The sequence below is a fragment of the Fukomys damarensis genome, unplaced genomic scaffold (genome assembly GCF_012274545.1).
Source record: "Fukomys damarensis isolate Sample0158 unplaced genomic scaffold, DMR_v1.0_HiC HiC_scaffold_23, whole genome shotgun sequence".
NCBI lineage: Eukaryota > Metazoa > Chordata > Mammalia > Rodentia > Bathyergidae > Fukomys > Fukomys damarensis.
Genome location: NW_022900935.1, coordinates 60,253,772 through 60,260,415, shown reverse-complemented (window position 1 = coordinate 60,260,415; position 6,644 = coordinate 60,253,772).

The window sequence follows — 6,644 nt, the reverse complement described above, 5'->3', positions numbered from 1 at the left end:
CTGGGCTTCCCGGCGTGGGGGGGAGGGGGCTTGCAAGCGCTGTGCTGCGGTGACTGCCTCGGGGTGGTAGTCGTGGAACGACGCCCGTGGGGACCTCCCCAGCGCCGAGGCGAGGCGTGTTCAGCATTACACCAGTGCGGCGTTCCGCTGACCCCCGAGGAGCTCGGTGCTGCATTGTGCATCCGGAGAGGAAGGCCTTGCCGGGTCCGTGCAGGGAGCGAGGGAGGGGTTATGGGCATTCCAAAAACAAAGATAAAGGTGAACATCCCCGCCGACGTGAGAGAAGAAAACAAAAAACCCAAGAAGTTCACTAGATTGCAGAACGCCTGATGGTGAAGCAGCCCAACCCCTTTTTGTTTTACCTTGCAGTCTCGTTTTAATTGCTGTGGGCAACTTTGAGTAAAAAATCACTATCGGAGCCATGCTATTAATAGTACTGGGGAAGATTGTGACAGCTTCGACAGGGATTGATGAGTCTTAAGTGTATTTGGACTTTTTGAAAGAAAAAAAAATTAAGGACGATGGCTAGAGGAGACTGACCAGTGTGGAAACCTTCAGGGTTATTCTTGCCCAGAGTGAGGCTGTTAAGTAAACACCAGAATTTGGGATGAGGCTGGCGAATATAGCAATTTTCCAGGAAAAAAAAAGAGTTTTATCATCATAAACCTGAAACACCAAGATTGGTTCTGTGGCTTGTTTTCATGAGCGTGAATTCCAATCGGTGACATGCATATATATACACACACTCCTGTGTAACACACCTCTTGCCCTCCTGCCTTAACCCCTTCAGGAAACCATTTCTAAGCACAAATCAGGCCTACCCCATTTCAGGTCCCTGGGAGGTGAAGTCTAATTTTAAGGAAGACACTTTAGAAGATAATCTGCATTTCTCACACTGAGACAAAGGTGACAGAGGAATAGTGTGGTCCCATACCACCCTACAAAGGGGATCTGTTAGGAAGGCTTGGGCAGGACTCCCTAGAAGAGGCTGTGATTCTTTTCCTAGTGCAGAAGTGATTGCTGACACCAGCAGGATCTCTTTCTCACTGGTGCAATGGGTCCCCGGCCACAAATCCACACACAGGACCCCACTTCCCCAAGGAAAATTGCAAACTGGGAACTGCTTGAAGAAGATTATGACTTCTGGGAAATACTACATTTTTCAGCAGAGTACTTGTAAAAAATTACCGCCAGTATTGTGTTGGAAGAAGATGGTTATTGCTTCTTGTACCGTGTGCATCCACAAATGTCTTACGTCTTGCTAGCAGATGGTTGCTAGTGGATATCTGAGAGTTTTTAAAAATCTCGAGGCTTGTGGCTTTTGAAATGCTACTCCTTTGACTCTGGTGTCCCATGTCCTGTGTGCCGTGGCCTCCTGCCCTGGGACTCGGAGGCAGGCCCAGTGCACCCTGGGAGCTGCCCTGTTTATCAGTTGTTGTTCCTGTTCATCATGACTTTGGTGGTTAAGTTTGTTTACAGTCATGTTCTATCTGCCTCCCCCACCATGTGTGATCATACAAAGTTTGATTTAAAATACCTGTGTTGGAGTTAAGTAGAAAATGGCTTTAAGGCATCAGCTCAGATGGATTTTGAAGCTGCCCTTTTGAGACTGTTCAGTTTTTTGGAACCCATTCTGTGGCTTTGGTTGTGGGTGTTTTCTTTGCTATTATAGTTTTTACAGCTTCTAGAGCAAAAAATCAAGGGGCTAGAAATTACAAGGAGGTGGTAGAATGCAGCGCCCAGTTGTGGGTGGCAGGACCTAGTTTTTAAAGGACCCGAGAATGGGTTAGGTTTTTTCAGGAGTGGGGTGTTTACTACCTTGTAGCTGTCTGTTACCCCGAGCTACAGGCACGTGTGACCCTGGTCAGCTGAACGTTGTCTCCTGCTTTGCTCCTGGACCTTGAGAAGGGTAGTAGCATGGGCCCTGGGACCTTGTTGCACTGTGGTATAGGGGAAGTTTCCCTCTCACCTCCTGCTCCTTCTGTCTTCCATCAAGGTGATAGTGTGCTGTCACCAAAGACCATTAGACCAAGACTGAGCATTTAGGGTCTTATTCCTACTCATTGCTAGTCAAGCCAAGAGAGCTGAGAGCTCAGGTATTGATAGGATAATGTGACAATTTTGAGAAACTTTTTGTTTTTCTTTTTCTTTCTTTCTTTTTTTTTTAAGCTGCCACCTATTGGAACCATTTTATTTTATTTTATTTGGGAATCTTTTTAATAGTGCCCATTTAAGGTGTTTCTTAGGCAGGCCCTGGAATATTTTTTTTATAGTTTTCATTTTAAATTAGAGGGTCATAAATTAAGGTTTAGTGTTAGTCTTTTAATTTTTTTTTAAATGGTAGCAGAGTTTACTTGAAAAATTAAAAGCAAAGAGTGAGGGAGAACTGGCTCTGCAGAACGAGCTTGGGCAGAGTAAAAGAAGAAAAAGAAAAATAGAAGTACAGCCTGCGGGACACAGGGTGGGTCACAGGGAGGAAAGCCACGATAGCCAAGTCTCTTAATTTTTTAATGAACATATTTACAAAGAGAGGCGAAGAGGGCTGGGGATTTAGCTCAGTGGCATTGTGCCTGCCTCAAAGTGCAAGGTCCAGCCAGGCGTGGTGGCATACACCTGTAATCCCAGCACTCAGGAGGCTGAGGCAGGAGGATCACTGTGAGTTCGAGACCAGCCTGGGCTACATAGTGAGTTCCAGGTCAGTCTCAACTACATAGTGAGACCCTGTCTCAAAAAACAAAGCAAAACAAAAGTGCAAGGTCCTGAGTTCAATCCCTGGTTCCAGAAGAAAAAAAGAAGAGAGGTGAAGAGATGGGGCAGCGAGTACCTTTCCTGCCTCCTCCATGAAAATGTGCAGCAGAAATAAAGTTGTTGTTTCATGTAGCAGTGGAATGGTCTGACTCCTGTAGGTCCCAGTAGCCAAAATTGAGCTTTTTAAAGACCTAACACCTTCCCACCAACTTAAACCCCCAGCAGTACATGTATGACCGTCCCGTTGGGCAGCTTGTACCACTGATGATACAAATGGGTCTACTCACTTTTATCTGTCTTTTTACTAATAAAATTAATAAAAAGTTGCCTGATGGGACAGTCATGCACATACCACTGGGGGTTCGAGCCACCTGGTAGTGAGACATATGAATTACAGCCCCACTGTGAACATGTTCAAAGAAGCAAGTGAACCAGGCATGGTGAATGCCTATAATCCCATCATTCTGGGAGGCTGAGGCAGAAGGATCATAAGTTTGAGCCCAACTGGGCAATTTAGTGGCTTCGTAAGGCCCTATCTCAAAAATAAAAATACAATTTTTAAAAGGGTCGGGGTGTGGCTTAGTGTGAAGGTCCTGGGTTCAATCCCCAGTAATGCCAAAAAAGCCACAAAAAAACCAGCGGCCAGTTCCTCTTACCGGCTCCCTTTTCTCCCCAATATCTGGGTTTGTGTTCGCTTGAAGCTCCTCCCATCTGGCCCCATCTCCTCTGCAGAGGCCATCCCTCCCCGTTGCTGGTCATCCTTTGAGTTAGACTGGAATAAAGCCAGCTGTTGGCAGTCTTTTATCCCTTCCTGAGCCCGGCTAGACGTGGTGGGTGCTCCAGGTCTCCACAGGCACAACACGGCTCTGAGAAGCACAGCAGGACCCCTCTCTGTGGGTTCAAGTTCATCTCCTTCTGAGGTGGCCCATTTGTGCTTTGCATTGGCTTTCCTACCTCTTGGGCATGGTCTTTTAAGTTGCTGCAGTATTCTCCTGAATGCCTCTAAATTGAAGCTGTCTGTGACTACCCTGCTTTTGTGAAGCTGTGTGAAGCATCCTTGATGACAGATCCCTCAGGAATTGGCTTTTCAGTTTATTTTTGTCTCCCGCTCAGGCCAGCATTTCCACGAAGAAGGCTATTTAGGTGTAGTGTCAGAGCCTGAGAAGGTTGTCTCCCCTGTCCAGGTTCTGGGCCCATTAAAAGCATTTGTTCCTAGTGATGTCATAGGGAGAAGTTATGTAAGGTTAACCAAGATGTAGGACTAAGTGCTTCTTAATTGCATTGTATTCCGATAGGATCACAGCTTGGAGACTCTAACAGCTGTTCTGTGATTTTTATTTCTTGTCCCTTGATTTTTTCCCCCTTCTGACTCCTAGGCCACTGCACCTGAACAGTGCCTCTGTCTGGTCCCTGTCTGACTCAAGGGCACTTTGGCCAGGGGTGTGGTATGTAATTTGTACTGCAATTGGATGTTAAAATCTTTGGGTGCTGTTTTGGCTGGCACCTGCTCTGAATGGCCTTGGCCAAGTCACTGCCTCATCTGTCTGCAGTGAATCCAAGATCTTTCTCTCCAGCCCCTGAAGAGCATTAGCTAGAAGTGTGGCCAGGTCATGCCTGGGATGGCCACTTGGTTATTAGCAGACCCCGTTCTGTTATGGATCAAGCAGAGCCCCCCCAACACTTTAGGACCTGCCTTCTCTGTGTCATAGTGTGATACCACACCAAAAAGGCACCGTGGGAAGTAAAAGGTGTCCCGGGAGGTTGTTTCAGTGGCATAGGAATTCTTAATTTGTGTTTGTTTTGAGATGAGGTCTTGCTGTGTAGTTTAGGTTGGCCTTATAATCACTATGTAGCCCGGGCTGGCCTGAACTCATGGTGGTCTTCCTGCCTCAGCCTCCAATGTTGGGATTGTTCGCCACTACCCTAGCCCAATTAGGCTAGGGATTCCTAACTGCTTACGATGTGGGAAATGATCAGGTGGGTTATAGGATTGACTTTATTCAGTCTCTTCTAGTAACCCTTACAAACGTCATTCCTTTTTAATACACATCTGCTGACCTCCAGGAGGAGCAGAATGAATCTGTATGTGTGTGTGTGTGTGTGTGTGTGTGTGTGTGTGTGTGTGTGTGCTGTGCTTCCCCCATTCTTAAGACCTCTTTTGAAAGTCCCCCAAAGCAGGTAATAAGATTACGAATTACAAGGGTAGTAGAGTTCTACCTTTAAAATAAGTCAAGCGTTATATGTCAGTTACCTTGTGTCGGGCACTAGAGTGCCTTCCATGCTTTACTTAGTGCTTACAGCAACCCTGTGAAGGAGGTGCTGTTATTAGCTCCATATTTCAGAGGAGGAAACTAGGAACAGAGAGGTTGAGTAACTTGCTCAGCATCACACTGCTGATAAGTGGCAGAACCTGAATACAAGTCTAAGTAAATGGCATTTGTTCTCCCTGAGAATATTTAGGTTCAGGATTCACAACTCCTTGCTGTGCCCGACTGAGTAGTACCCTGATCAAACAGGAATCACAAACCACACTTGGCCCAGTCGTTCCGCCTTTAAACCCCAGTCTTCGTGGAACAGGAGGCAACTGTGGACGGCAGGAAGGAGCACAGGGTTGGGGTGGATCGAGGAACGTGGTGGATGGCAGGTGCTCATGGTGGCAGCAGGCTCAGTGTTGCACAAGCGCTCGCACTGCTCTGTCTCTGCACCCTATTTCCTGACCCCAAGGGCGCTCCCAGTAACTGTCAAGAATGCATTTTAAGCCGGGTGTGGTGGCGCACGCCTGTAATCCCAGCACTTGGAGGCTGAGGCAGGAGGGTCACTGTGAGTTTGAGACCAGCCTGGGCTACACAGTAAGTTCCAGGTCAGTCTCACTACATAGTGAGACCCTGTCTCAAAAAAAAAACAAAAACAAGAACGCATTTTATTTCTAGAGAATGCCCCACAACGAATGAAAGCAGCTCTGTGGTCTGATTCATTTGAGCGCTGGTTTGAGTCCCCGCCTCCCGCTCCTGGAGCAGACAAGTGCACGCACACTCCCAGTGACGGCATTTCCTTGGGCCTCAGCGGTGGTCGGCCTTAGGTGCTCCATACGAATGAAAGCAGCTCTGTGGTCTGATTCATTTGAGCGCTGGTTTGAGTCCCCGCCTCCCGCTTCTGGAGCAGACAAGTGCACGCACACTCGGCATTTCCTTGGGCCTCAGCGGTGGTCGGCCTTAGGTGCTCCGGCTGGACCTCTGTCCCTCTGCTGCTGTCCTCCTTCCACTGAAGTGCTGAGTCATGAGACAGGGCCAGGAAGGATTCCTTGAAGAGAGGCTGAGCCCTGCCTCAGTTCCAGGTTCCTTTCCCGGTATGCCCTCTGCTTTTGTTTTAGGGCATTAAAAAGATCTTTTTGAAGCCAAGCTTGGTGGCACACACCTGTAATCCCACCACTCAGGAGGCTGAGGCAGGAGGATCGCTGTGAGTTCCAGACCAGCCCGGGCTACATAGTGAGTTCCAGGTCAGTCTCAGCTACATAGTGAGACCCTGTCTCCAAAAAATCCCCACCCCCACTTCACTGTTGTCCTGCATTTCTCTTTTCCATTTCCTATTTTATCAAGATGAATCCTCTCTGTCCCTCCTCCCTTTCTGTCTTACTTCACTCTTTCACCTACTGTTGGCCTCATGAAATTTGCTGGAACATGTTCAGGGCCAGGACTTCTAGAAGGAGGTACAGTTAATGTGTGTAATGTGAATTGTTATAGCAGCTCTGGGCACATGATCAGGGTCAGCTGCCCTGTGGTCCCCTCACAGCTGAAGTCAGGGCAATTTCTGTGTTTTCATCCTAGAGAGCATGGTCTGAGCTCCTACTGTGTCCGATAAAAGCATTTGAAGTTTCCCTGCCCAGTTCTTGGCCTGAT